This window comes from Muntiacus reevesi, chromosome 6 (genome assembly GCF_963930625.1).
Source record: "Muntiacus reevesi chromosome 6, mMunRee1.1, whole genome shotgun sequence".
NCBI classification, from domain to species: Eukaryota; Metazoa; Chordata; class Mammalia; order Artiodactyla; family Cervidae; genus Muntiacus; species Muntiacus reevesi.
In genome coordinates this window covers 38,310,706-38,326,005 of record NC_089254.1, presented here as the reverse complement: position 1 = coordinate 38,326,005, position 15,300 = coordinate 38,310,706, and the positions used below count along the sequence as shown (strand labels likewise).

At 34.7% G+C, this 15,300-nt stretch overlaps 1 protein-coding gene across 7 annotated transcripts in view; it reads left to right on the top strand.

Annotated features, from left to right (window-relative positions):
- The window catches only part of LOC136170448 (platelet glycoprotein 4), a 208,676-nt gene that overhangs the window by 141,669 nt on the left and 51,707 nt on the right, over positions 1-15,300 (top strand). Inside the window, exons 1-3 of one of the 7 annotated variants that reach the window (XM_065938621.1) lie at positions 2,379-2,502; positions 3,887-4,058; positions 10,934-11,012. The exons of 2 other annotated variants lie outside the window; for them this stretch is intronic. The gene's annotated coding sequence lies outside the window, so the exon portion shown is untranslated. Of the gene's footprint in view, positions 1-2,368; positions 2,503-3,886; positions 4,059-10,740; positions 11,013-15,300 lie in introns of those variants that run through there. 4 more of the 7 variants (XM_065938619.1, XM_065938623.1, XM_065938625.1 and 1 more) reach the window with 4 other exon arrangements.

Here is a 15,300-nt window from a genome sequence, read left to right as displayed (position 1 = left end):
TAAACCCAGCTTGTACATCTAGAAGTTCTTGACTGACGTACTGCTGAAGTCTAGCTTGAAGGATTTTGAGCATAATCTTGCTAGCATGTGAAATGAGTGCAATTATACAGTAATTTGAACATTCTTTGGTATTGCCTTTCTTTGGAACTGGAATAAAAATTGAACTTTTCCAGTCCTGTGGCCACTGCTGAGTTCTGCAGATTTGCTGGCATATTGAGTACAGCACTTTAATAGCATCATCTTTTAGGATTTGAAATAATTCAGCTGGAATTCTATCACCTTCTCTAGCTTTGTTTGTAGTGATTCTTCTTAAGGCCCGCTCAACTTCACACTCCAGGATGTCCGGCTCTAGGTGAGTGACCACACCATTGTGATTATCCGGGTCATTAGAAAGTTTTTGTACAGTTCTTCTGTGTATTTTTGGCACTTCTTCTTAATCTCTTCTGCTTCTGTTAGGTCCTTGCTGTTTCTGTCCTTTATTGTGCCCATCTGTTCATGAAATGTTCCCTTGGAATCTGGTAAGAGATTTTTTTAATCTCTTTAATCTCTAATATATTTTTTAAAATTTATATTCCTTATGCAATAAGAAATCTGTATCTTAAACACTTTCCCCTCGATACTTAGTCTGAGTAATATTCATTTTAAAAATCATTGAAATCCTTCCAAAGATATATATATATATATCTTATAAACTTAGATAAATTTAAATGAGCTTTTTAAAATCTAATAGCACCGAATAGTAACATAACAAAATACTTGTAAAAGACATCCAGTATGGTTTTCTTTTCTCAATATTAAGTAAAAATTTTTGTGCTTTGAAGCAGAATTTCTAGTTCTTGTGTAACAGAAGTAACTTTTTGCAGTTTAATAAAAATTTCTTTTAAATTCTAAAGTGAAACTACACATTGTTCCCTAACAGTGCCTAGAAAAAGTGGACACTCAATTAATTTGATTTAATTTTTTTAATCTTATATGTTTGTTGCCACAGAAGCTTTTCATATTTTTTCCCTTGAAGTCACTATCTTCTGGCAGAAACTGCCATATCTTACGAAAGATGGAGAAATATTCTCTGCCTTTATGTCAGACAACGTGCTCTTTGTGTTAGTCAGTACTTGGTGACTGGTCTGACTCAGGCTTGAGGAAGAAGCGACAGTGTTAGGTTCTCTATGGAGCTTCACCTTCTCAAAGCTACCCCCTTTGTAGGTTTTCCCACGGCACCATAAACCTTCCATTAGACCATCTATTGTATGATTTCATAATAATTTTTCTATGTGTCTGCCACTCCATGAAGCTAGAGTTTTATTTTCACAATTTCTGGACCCAGGAATATCTGGTGCCAAGGAGGAATAGTTTCTTAAATTAAGTAATTCTGTGAACCAATGAGTTTTTAACTATAATTTGTATATGAAAATAATAATTCTGAAACGTCAAGTAGCCTAGCACAATGCATCTGCTGAGAGATTTACACTGACACAAGGGAAGGGTTTAGGTAAGGACAAAAAATGCCTTTCATGATCACGCATCCTTATGTCTTCTGACTAATCTTTGATATTACTTGTCACCTGGATGCATAAACCAAAGGTGATCCGTTTCATGCAAATGCTGGAAATCTTAGTATTCATCTAATTTTTCTAATTTTCTCTGTCAATTGTCTCTGTAGGAATGTAGGTTAACCATACCCAATTACAGAATTTTCTATAGATTTAAATAATAACATGGAAGTATTTAGCCTGACAACTGATCCATAATAATATGTCAAAAAATACTTGTCCTCCCCCTTATCCTTTCCTAGAACTTTTCAAGTTGTCCTTATAAAGAGGAATAAATAGTATTCTGTTTTTATATTTAATAATTTAATTTAGATAATTTTAAAAGCATATTTAAAATAAAATAAAAAGGCAAGAGCACTGGAACCCAAATAATTTAGAAAAAACTAACCTTATTCTAGTAACAGGGTACAATATATGGGAATCAAAGAGGTGTAAACTATTCCAATTACCCAGGAAATTAATATTAAATTGACTAGCACTTCTGAAAGTATAACGGCATACAAAAAATATTAAAGTAATACACTAGCAAATATCAGGTCTGATCCTGGGAGAAGATATGTAAAATACAAAAAATAAAAATAATAAAAAGAAACATCAGGAGGAAAAGAGAGCAATATTTTAGTTGAGGGGCTTAGTTTTTTTAATTCCTCTTAGGGCAATGTAAGATGAGCATTTCCTCAGATCCCTGAAACTTTATCTGTTAAATGATTAAGATTAGATGATTCTTAAAATTCCTTCACATTTTGTAATATAAAGTCACGAGCAAGAGAGAAAAAACGTGTCATACATGGAAGTGGGTGAAAGGTCTTTGAACTAAGAGTCACAGCTATTTATAACGGAGTAAATGTGGATGTCCCGTGAGCCCAGAGCCTTGTGGTTGTCTCCTCGAGAATCCTTATGTGTAACTGTCCTCCGTGTCTAAACTGCATCTCTAGAATATGAGCTCCTTAAGGTAAGTGTTGCTGAACTATCCAAGCCAATCTGGGCACACACTGTTACGGGGTTATCTTGGTAGCTTTCAATAAATAACAGTGGGGAGAACTACAGATCTTTCTCAAAAGATGTACAAAGAAAGCCCTCTCAGTATCGGCTTCTAACAGAAGCAGTAAAGTAGCAGTTAAGTAGCAAGGTTCCCCAACCTGCTCCATGGGATTTGTGAAGTACCCACTCTCTGTCCTTTTAAGTGTCCCAATAGTTCTCACCTGGAAGTTTCAACAGGGGCGCACACAACATGCTAACTATAGAATTCAGCTAACTGTCCAATCCCAGTCAGGCAGCCAGGAATGCCCTGAAATCAAGAGCTAGACAATGAACTTGTTGGGTTTTTATAGCCTGTGATATAAGGATAGAGATTTAGCCAGTAATTTTTCTGGTCAGTTCATAAATCTTTGAAACCATTAATTTCACCAGTGAAAACCTCTCTGTTATATTTATTGTGAAAATTTCCAGATTTTAGGAGAAAAGGCAACTAAAATACATATTTTGATTACATGCTAAGTAAACAGTTCTACAGTGAATATTCTCAACTAGGTTAGCTGTCCACTTAGATTAAAAGTATTCAATACTCCATCATTGCATTTTATTTGCAAGGTTTTGAAGTACATTACAGAAAATCTCACTGGAAGGATCAGGCTTTCTTCTTCTTGATGACAGGATTCTAAGAACACACTGGACACATAACAGATTTTCATTAAGTATGTGTGTGGGTGTGTGTATGAGGATACATGTCATCAACTTTAATCCTTAGAGAATTAATGCCTTAAGTACTATCAGGAAAATCATATATTTTTGTCTAATTTAGCATATACTGTAATGGCTTGATTTGCTTTTAGAATATATTTATCTTAGTTTCTTCATTCTTATGAGTTGCATATATAATAGCATAGTCACCAAACATTGCTAATCTTACATGGCAGAAGAATGTCATAACTAGCAAAAACTTGAGCCTGTCCATTTTGCAAAGCCCTGCCCAATGCTGCTATCATCTCCAGCTTTCCACAAACTAGAATATTCACTGATGCCTTGTTTCTTATCCTGAAGGCCACTGTGCAACGTTGTCTTGTGGTTCCTAGGAAGACGATAAAGTCCTACACAAAGACAAAGGATGAAAGCAGTCAAGGGAATTGCTATGAGAAAATAAGTAGGGATATCTCTGGAGAGGGAGTTGCTTCTGTGTTCCTTTAAGCATCGCAGAGTAATTGTTTCTTTTTTAAGGAAAGAACCAAGAGAAGAGAAGCTCATTTTCAAGCTAGAGAGCTTGGCAAACACAAGCTGCAGGGTTTACTTTGGTTTAGGAATCCCACTGCCTCACTGGAGTGTCAATCAAAATTCCACAGCCATTCTTGGATACTTGGAGGTGGGGCTGACTGATGTACAGCGGAGATTTGACCCAGCACTTGAGGCAGAAACAACAAGAGTCATCAGTGTTAATTTCGTTGTCCTCCAACCAGCATTCCGAAAGTGCGTTGACACTGGTGGCCTTGCACTTTTTCATCGGACTTCCAACTGGTAATTACACCTATATTATCACTGTGAAGTTATCTAACCTAACAAAGTAGGACTCAAAACCAGTGCCTGTAGTACTAAAGTCTCTTACTCTGATATGATTTTTGCATTGTTCTTGTCCAGTTTAAGTTGTATTGCATTTTTTCTCTTCTCCTAGAGAATAGAGTATATGAGGTAGTACAGACATTAAGGAAGCCTGTCCCAAGCTTTTAGATAAGAAATTGTATCTAAAAGAAAATAGAAGGAGTTGGTCAGCTTTTGTAATTTTGCTACTATGTTGTCAGTAATAACTAAATATTAGGTGATAAGAGGACATTCAAAAATATTTGAAATTGTCTAAACCTTCCAACACACCTATGCTTGTATACATGCTACAATGGAGGAATATCTTAGTAGAGCAATATATTAAAAGATCAAAAGCTATCTTTTATTCTAAAGAAAATACATGCCCAGGAAGACTTAAATTATAGACGGCCACTTTTACCTGAAGAGGCAATTATGATGAGTAGTACTGTATATCACTATGAGTAGCATTGTATACGTTTGGGACTCTCATATTAAGATTGTAAGGCAGAGCAGTTCTTTCCCGTCTTGGAGAAAGAAGAATCTATCCTCCCCCATAGACAGGGAAGTCTTGCACAGGGAAGCCTGCTGCGGGCCATGGGGTAGCAGAGTCGGACACGACCTGGCCACTGAACACCACCAACCAGCAGAGGTCACGGGCACTTTGTACTGGGACATTCCTGGAATGGATCTAGTCCACTAGGGGTTACTGTGACTTGCTAGACAGGTGACTTTGCAATTTTATTTTATCCTCAAGTTAGGGAAACTCAGTCATCATACTGCACACCTGACTCGGGTTACTGAATCTTAATACAATAGCTAACAGCATATAAGCACTGACATTATAAAATTTGCCATTAAATTAAAGCCAGTTTTCTCTTTGCAAATCATTCTTATGAGGTTTTTCATGGCAAGAACAAGCTACATAAAATGACAATGGGAGGCAGAGAAAACCAGGTATAAGAATTAGGTAAAATTGTACAGATTCCAGACTTAATCATTTTATTGGTCACAAAAAATTTTTTCTATTAATGACATTTTATTTCAGCCTATATTATGATACAGTGTTTTGTAGGAACAGACAGTATTGGCTCACCTTAATTTTATTTCATTGTGATTATCTTAAATAGCTGGAAACTGTAAATTAAAATTGGATGCAATGGTTTGCCTCAGTGAGTGCTGTGTCAAGGCAGCAGACTAAAGAAAGTATTTAACATAGAAAAGGACAGGAAATGTTAATAAAAGCTCATTCAAACGACAATTCACAACTTTGCTTGCATCTTACAGGGATACAATTCTAACTGACATTTTAGTAGTTAATATTGTTAAATAAGTATTCCAGACAATCCATAATTAAATATTTTGAATTAAACTCACAAATAATTGCAGACTTACAATTATGTATGTTACCTAAATGTAAATGATTACAAAACAAAAAAACTGAGATGCATGCTTTATAGGAATGCTACTAAACAGATATATTTATATATATATATAAAGTTAAGGGCTTTATGAATGCCAGCCTTATGTAAATCACTTTGGAGGGTTGTATTATGTGTTGAATTCTTGTTTATTCATTCAACACACATTTGTTTGCCCACAACAAACTAGGTATTGATCATTTCCTGTTCCTAATTTCATCCACTTAACACTTTGGGTAATCAATTAATTCTCTAGTATGAATATCATTATTTAATAAATTAAATCTGTCAATACAGGGGATGTTGTATAAGGGTCAGTGCTCTACTGGATAATTGGGGAAACTCCCACTGAGATTGGTACCACAGTTTCTCAGATTTTCCCCTTAAGGATGATGAAAGATCAGTGGACTCCTAAGTATCTCAAGTCTGTGGAGTCAGGTTGCTTAGAAACCCAGTGACTATGGGCTTGCTATAGCAACCCAATTTATCAGTGAACGCAAAACTAACTTACCTGGCATTTTGCCAAATATTCATATTTTTCTAGGATAAATATTCTGATCAGCTCTTCCATCACATGACTGTTTATTATTCACACAATCAAGCTAAATGCTACTACAGTTCACCAAATTTTGAAAAGAAGAACTTATAATAGCTAGCAACTACAAGGAAATTAAGCTTAAGCTCACTATGTAATTTTAGTTACTTGAAGTTTGTTATGTCACCTGGTTATTATCCCATTGCCTAAATTTGATTATATATATGTAAGATTTGCACTAAATTAGAAGCATGGGAAAGTTAGGCTAGTACAGTGTATAATCTATGTGATAATAAAAAGGCTCTATAAATGACTTCATTAATATTTATAAATCCATAAATTTATCCATACATGTATATGTAGTGCATTTTAATGATATTCTTACATCATAAACCCCCTTTTCACATATAAATATATTTCTTTAAAATTATTTACTACATTATTTCTCTTTAAAATCTTAAGCCTTAAGTAATATGCTGTGTAATTTGTATACACAAATGTATTAGAAAGTTAATTTATTTGAAAAGCACATTTTTCCAATAATGGAAAAGACTGGGGAATGTAATCTCATCGTTAGCCTAAGTATTTGCTTTTTGTAGTATATTTTCAACTATTTGCCCCCTTTGATTTAAGGCATGTTTTGAGATTTTAATAGTATCTTCAGTTTATCAGTTTTTTACATTGTTGTTCAACAACAGCAACCTTCTCTATCTCTTCATATGTAGGAATTGTATTTATCTTATCTCCCTATTGATTCCCACTCTCATGTTTATCACAGCCAACAGCACAGGTAGACCCAGCAGCCTCTCCTGAGACTAGAGTCCTATAAGGTTTTAGTTACTGTCCTTTTCTCCTGGGTTTTGGCATTTATGCATTTTGTTTTGATATTTAATAAGAGTTTGTCATATTAAAAATTCTCTTGAGAATGAAAGAGTCAGTGCGACTTAGGTTTTTATGGGATAAGGATGCATTTGCTATCTTCAGTTTTCCTTTACACTTCATTTCTACAGAACTGTGCAGTTGATAAAATCTTTGACCCCTCTAGCATGTCAGTTTAATTGGGGAGTGCCCATGCTAATGATGATAGATCTCATCTCACAGATGGAAACAAGTAGGAAGACAAAAATTGGGCTATTTTCAGTAAATTAATTGCCATCAGAACAGAAAAGCCAATTCTCAGGGGTCCTTGTTTAAGGGTCCAATGACTGGGCTACCCTGGCACCCTCAACAGAGGTGCATTTGTGCAACCGGATAAAGGCCTATTTTTTAACAAAATAAGTGAGCAGTCCAGTACAAATGCACTAAATAACCCAAAGGGATCAAACTATTAGCAAGGGATCACATGTTAGCTTATAAAGAGATGGTAGATTGGCATGTAAAATTAGATGGTAGAGTATAATATTCAGGAGACTTAGAATTTTGATGGGCAAAAAACCCAATACAAGAAATGATCTATATTTAATCATTATTTTTGGCCTATGATTGAATTATTTTCATAAATTTTTGAAATCTTCACTTTAATAAATATGTATATTCCTGGCAATGAAGATATAAACATAATTGGTACATCTGACCATTTAAAATATTTGAGAAAAGCTTATCGTGTAGTGGTATGTCATTTGTCCTTGTACTGCAGTTACTCAATACATATCTGTGGACCAATAGAAGTAGCCCTCCTTGAGAATAAATATTTTCCAATGTGGAAAAGCCAGACTGTTTAATTCAGATAACCAGTTCTTTTAAATTTTATGTTGGACAGCTTGGAAAAGTAAATATATTCTTCTGCCAAAGTATTTAACACACCCATGTCTCTTTAATGTATGTTGTGATACTTGTAGTACAGGTTTTTCAGCGTTTATTTGATGAGTATCTGAATACCTATTATGTGTCAGGAACTATTTTAAAATCTGGCATATAAAAGTAAATGTTACCAGCACAGGTCTCAGTGAATATATTATGGAGAGTTCCACTGTGATCTTCTCCCTTGGAAGTCATAAATGAGTATATAATGAATTGAGCTTTTTTGTTATACTTTGTATGAGTAGGGCATTAAAGCATTCTGGAGATATAAAGATGAATAAATATAGTCACGTGACTTTTTGTATGTGGTTAACATTAAGATCTCTGCTTGTTGCACATGGTATACAAAACCATGTTGTAGGGACTGTTTATTTCCTTTTTTTTTTAGGGACCTATTGATTAAATCACATTTCTTGATGATAGTTAATGAGCGAGAATTTTGGTTAGATGTTTAGTTATTTAAAATGTGTGTGATCTACAGTTCACATTTTACATAGAACCTCAGGATATGAGTTTGAGTGTTTTCAACTCAAACCATTGTATCAATTCAGGGATTTGGGGTCCAGCTTAATTGAAAACTTCAGAGTTGGCACTCTCTGGGCACAGTTGGATCAAACTGTGGGTTCTTCTGAACTTATCTGCTCTTGCCTGTTATTTGGGTGTTGTCTTTCACCCTAGTTGACCTTCCTTGAAGTTCTAAGATGGTTCCTGGCAGCATTCGTACATGTTTCCTTATTACAAATACATAAGAAGATTGGGAGAGATAATAGTGAAAAGATCATTCCTACCCATACTGAAAAAAAAGAGCATAGTTTTTGTGAGTTCTGAGATGTATGTTTTTATAACACTGAAGTTCTTATAATGCTTTAACTTACAACAATTAAATAGGGATTTAATAAAAAAATATTAAATAGGACATTGACATTTTTAGAGGCAATGTCATGTTCAGTTCAGTTCAGTCGCTCAGTCATGTCCAACTCTTTGCGACCCCGTGGAAATAGGTTAGTACCATGATAATACATGTTTTATAAAACAAAATATGGAGGAAACTTTTGAATCTTTTCTTCTGAACTCAGTATTGTGAGTCATTTCTGAAAGCGAAGTCAGTTGCTCATGGTTTCTGGAACACAATTTACTTCTAACTACATAGGATATGCTAACGACCTGTTAGGCTAGGATAAGTTCTTGAAGAAACATTATGATCTTCCTTTCCTCTGGGAAATTCTTAAACATTTGGAAATATCCCTTAAAGGTTATGATTTAATCAAAAAGGCTGAATTTAGTTATATTTACTCCTTATGTTTCATCTTTAAAAACCAAAGCCAGTTCCCTGAAACATATCTCAACACATATGCATTGGAATTTTAAAAAAACTATGTTGTCTATTTTCAATTTTAAGTTTAGTCACGTAATATTGGATGAAGATTGTCTGATGGGATGACATTTTCAATGGTGGAATATTTTATCCCAAAAAGAAAAGGTTTTCCCCATAATTAGTTTGCACCAAAAGACTTACAAAGAAAATCACCACAGTATTTTTTTCCCTAACCTACGTGACATGGCAAACGAGCCAAAAAAATGTCAGTAAACGGCACAAATTCAGTTTAATCTTTGTTTTATTTTAGTTTCATAGTTTAAAGAATTTAAATATTTTCTACTATACGGGATGGTAAGGCATGTGTGCACAGTCGTGTCCGACTCTGCGACCCCAGGGACTGCAGCCCGCCAGGCTCCTCTGTCCACGGCATTTCCCAGGCAGGAAAACTGCAGTGGGTTGCCATTTCCTACTCCAACAGGATGGTAATGTGAGATTAAAAGAATAGGTGGCAGAATATGGTTCAGTTATAAGCAAAATGTTTGGGTAATATATGGAAATCTGTGATTGTGTACTGAACTACCCCTGGAGAATGGATGTCTTTCACAACCAAACTACCAGTTAAGTGGGTAATGTGAGTGTATCAATGCAAGGTGGGAAGGGCCAAATGAATTTATGGTTTCTGGTCATTTAGGAATAGCTGTGATTTTACAAGTATAATTGTAGTAAGTTAATTTGCATGCAACTCCAAACTTGCATACCTAAAATCACACTGAATTTTGAAAAACTATTAGATAAAAAATGAGATGTCAAATAAAAATCAACTAGGATAGATAAACGTAAAGTAACCAAGGAAGAATAAAGGAAAAAAAATGAAAACTGGGAAGCTTATGGAGGAGAAAAGTCTATCCTGAAACTTATAAAAATAGTATTTGGGGACAGGCTTCTTTATAACATGGAAAACATTTAGTGGTTTTTAATTTCGAGTTGCATGAAATGGTATGGTTTCCATGTTTTCATGTGCTTTTTTCACCTCCAAATATTACCTTCACTGTAGTCTTCTTTTCTACAACCTACTGTGATTATCCAGTTTTCCCTGAGGGGTTGCAGAAAATGAGAGGAAAAACAGGCTTGCAGCAGTCTTGGAACCTGTCCAGAAAATGTTTTTAGTCCTTGGACTACTTGGAGGACGGTGCTCCAAACCTTGTATACACAGATTGGAAAACAATGATAATCCCACTGTATTCACTCTGAATAGGAATTTTTGTGTGTCTCATTAATGAAAGGAATATTACAGAATACACTGAAACACACTGGGATACCACAGGATCTCGATTCACATTTTTATCTTTATCCGTGAACAGGAGACATTGTGGTGTAGCAGAGTTTGCTTACTAAACACCACAACTGAATGCCCTTAAAGCCAGGAAAACAGTTGTTAGAACAATCTCTGAGGCTACATGTACCAAGCAGTGCAGAACTAGCAGGGCCAGTAGAGTCATTTGAGGGTGACATTCCACAGCAATTCAGATTCCGTAACTTGCTGTTTACTTAAATCACAACCTCCTAACAAAGTGACGTTCGGGAATCTGTAAGAGGATGCATTATTTGAGTCCTTGGTTGCCTTTTGGAGAACACTGAGGATGACAGACACTTTCATAAAGACAAGGCTGATGTTACCTAAACCTACGTAAGAACTGGAAGATCTCTTTTTACTTAACCTAAGGTAAATTCCTTTATCCAGACCACTGTCAATGCCCCCTCATTTGAAGCAAACTTTAAAGTGGCTACTAACACGTGAGTGCTAAAATGAAGTTAAATAGGTAAGTTGAACTTCTCTTTTACTTAAAATGTACTAAATTTTGTGCAGATACTAAAGGGAAAGTGTTACTCTACCCCTGACTATTTGTCATTTGCTTCATTTAAGCAGCTAACCAAATGTGTCACAGAGAAACATGCAGGACAATTGCAGGGTTCTGCTAATTTAGAATTCTGAATTTTTATGAAATCTATTTTATGCATTAAACAGTACTAGTCTTCCATTTTTATTCTGTTTAGGTTTTAATGTTTATGATTTACAGAATAAAGTCATGAAAATAAGATATATAGAAAGAATTTTAAATGATTTATAACATTTCCAGGAAAATATTTGCTTCCAGAAGTTTTATTACATATATTAGATAGATATACACTCTATATTTGGGTGTGCATGTATGTTACAAGAATTGGTTTGTTTTTACAAATTATTATATGAGGCTTTGTTCAAAATGAAAAATACAATTAGAGCAAGATGTTCCAACTTTGAATACTTATGGATTCTTAGAAATCTTAATACAGTTCAAGTTCTCCGAAGAAGTTTATTTGAGAAGTAGACTCTAACTTAAACTCTTTGGCCTTTTGAAAAACAGAAAACTCAGGCTTTACCACAAGCAGATCTCCTTAAGTCTCTGAGAACAAATCTGAGAAAATGGTGATTTGATTTGACTATAGAGTTTGATGGGCTTCCTTGGTGACTCAGATGGTAAAGAATCTGCCTGCAACTCTGGAGACCTGGGTTCAATCCCTGGGTTGGTAAGAACCCCTGGAGAAGGGAATGGCAACCCACTTCAGTATTCTTGCCTGGAGAATCCCATGGTGGAGGAGTCTGGCAGGCTACAGTCTAGGGGTCACAAAGAGTTAGACATGACTGAGCAATTAACACTTTCACTTTAGGGTTTGATAGACTGTTTAATACTGCTGTGCCACTCAAATGCAAGGTTTGTACAAAATGTTTTTTAGAAGTGTCAGGGCAGAAGGATCAAACTTTTCCATTTCAAGCAAACAGAAAAAGAAAGGCATTAGAAATGTACTATTTTCTGTGTGATGATTTCTAAAAATTATTATTAAATGATGTGCTGCTTAGAACGTATTTTCTCAGCTTTAAAAAGGAATTTGATTATGCTTCCCTGTCCCTGGAAAATGTGTGTGTGTGTATGCATACACGTGTGTATGCATGTATATGAGTTTAACTCTTTCAGGAATCTGACACCCAAGTGTTATATATCTCCAAATTTAACAGATTATCAGTTGGCACAGACATCAGCAAAATTGTTTAAAAGATGGACTAGAGTATGGTTAGTATGTCTCCTTTTTAGTAAATGGAACAAAATTACTGTTCTCATTATCCATCTGATTTCTTTCCTGGTTTTAAACATGCATCATGCTCTTCAACTTCTTTTTTCTGCTGGTATTTAAAAAGAGTGGAAAAAAAAAACCCTTTAGCATTTTAAAGCATATCATTTTGATCAAGCCATCAGCCAATGTGAACATGTAAATTGATTCTCTACTACTGCTACTGCTAAGTCACTTCAGTCGTGTCCGACTCTGTGTGACCCCATAACTCTTCTTAAAATTATTTTATTTCCTTTTTAAGACCCTACAGGGACTATTTATAACATAGATGACACTTCTCAAAAGAAAACTTTGTTGTACCCTCAATTCAATGAATTTAGTATTTCTGCCACTGAAATTACAAATTAATTGCTCACATAATTTTTTCAATCTTTTTTGGCACTGTTTAACTAAATCCTATATTTTGTTACTGATTACTGATTTTTCCCCCTACTATTTCATAACACCACGCTTTAAGGCCAAGCTATCCTCTTACTTGAAGATTTCTGTTGTTCCCTCCTAATTATTTCCCTTCCACTGTATGAACACAAATTGTACTGACAACTATGCAAATCTTAACACTTTCTTAAGTTTCTTAGTATTGTTTAAATGTTGACATTTCTCCACCTCCTCAGAGAGTTAAGTCAGCTTTGCAAACAGTTCAAGTAAACATTAGGTCTGCCAACATTCTTAGGCCTGTGGAATTTACATATTGATATGGCCCTGCCCATATGAGGACTATCCAGATATAGAGAGGTGTTCCGGTTTCCAGGAAACACAGGGGAAAGTTTACATCATGAACGCAGTAGGCTTGTCAATGCTTTGATCATGTGCTTTGATTCATTAGATGATGTAGCTTAAGGCTAAACTTCAATGACCCAGATATTCTGCATATCCTTAATGATGTCCTTTGAAATTTTCCTTTAAAAGTGATATTAAAAACTTCCATTTTAATCTCTTAAGCTTTCACTGGCATTATCATATCTATGTCTTATGCATGTAATAGTCTCTTTAAATTATGTACATGTGTATTTCATTCCTGTATGTGAAGCCCCACCTCACCATATAAAACAGATAGAACCTGTCATTGGTTTAATACTTCCATAATGACCAGGGCAGCAATTGGAAAAATAGATATCTATTTATGTAGCACACATAATCATGTGTGCTATACATGTGCATAAATATGTGTGTGTGTAAATCTCCATGGTTAGTTACCCCAAGGATTAAAGTGATAAATATAATTTTGCCTTATGGTTTTACACCGGTAACTAAAGTTTTAAGATACTTTACAGTGTATCTGTGCAGTATTATGTGTTACAGGTCTTCAGAATGAACTTTATTTTTTTAGTTAATTTCAAAATAATTGTGTTAACTTAATTACAGAATACTTTCACTGTTCATTCCTTGTTTATTGTACTTAGATAGATATCATTTTCTTTCATTAGGCTATATAAAATTGTTATTCAGCTTGAACAAATGTGCTGAAAAGAATATGCAAATTAGGTATTGATCAAGAACTCATATATATATACACACACACACACACACATATATATGTGTATATATATATATACATTTTTCTTTCAGAAAAGACTATAGGCTCTTTAGTTAGTCTATCTGGGTTTTAATTATTATGGCACATAAGAGCTATATGATCTCAACTAGTTGTCTAAAAATATAGCAAGGTTGTATGACAGGTCAATGAGATAACATAAATGAGACATTTATTTCAACAACTGGTAGATAAGCCCTCAATACACGTTAAGTCTGTTATTGCATCATCATCATAATTTATAGGTCTTTGCTTAACCATACAATCTAGAATTGCAATGCATATGATACTAAAATTCTTTTCATTTGCTGAACTGTTAAAAAAAAAAAAGAGGGTCAATTAAAAGTTTTTATCTACTACATAGAATCTGTATAAAACTTTACAAATCTGCCATATGACTTGATTGTCAGCTTGAAGCTGTAGGTAGGTTCTGTAGTTACTCTCTTTGACAAGAAAGGAAATGAGAAATATGACTGTGGGCTGCTCATTCACAAACCTATTATTGTTACTATTATTAATAGGGCTGTGGTCAGAACTTGGGCCATGCCATGCAATTCCTCTTTTATTATTCATTCACTGTATGCTTCTCAGATATGTTGCAACATTTATAATTACTCAATGTACTTCACTCTTCCTCTTTTACTTCATAAGTGTTACATTCCATGAATCAGTTAATCTAGAAGTATATTCTAAAGGATTTTTGAAACCATAGAAATGCTAGATTAAAGTTTATTATTTTTTCTATTTTTGGAGAAAGCATTTCAAAGTGTGACATAATACTTAAAAGGGAATTACTGTGAAAGTTAAAGGCATAAAAATGGAATTATCAGTAATTTAAAAATTCAATAAAGTTTAATCCAAAAAAAATTTTTTTTAATTATCTAATGTCAGAAGACTGGTTTTTCCTTACTAGCTAATAAGGAAAAGATATCACAAATGTTTAAAAATATAAATACTAATATGTTTTAGACAATAGGTGAAACTTCACTCAAATATTTAGCAATAAAATAAGTATTTATTATAAACAAAGTTTAGTATGAGCCAGTGTGACTGATGTATGCTGCTGCTGCTAAGTCACTTCAGTCGTGTCCGACTCTGTGCGATCCCATAGATGGCAGCCCACCAGGCTCCGCCGTCCCTGGGATTCTCCAGGCAAGAAGACGAGTGGGTTGCCATTTCCTTCTCCAATGCATGAAAGTGAAAAGTGAAAGGGAAGTTGTTCAGTCATGTCCTTCTCTGTGCAACTACATGGACTACAGCCCACCAGGCTCCTCCGTCCATGAGATTTTCCAGGCAAGAGTACTGGATTGGGGTGCCATTGCCTTCTCCAGACAGATGTATGAAGATGGGCCTTTTCACATATTGCTGTATTCATGTGTGAACAGAAATTTGGTAAAACTCCCACT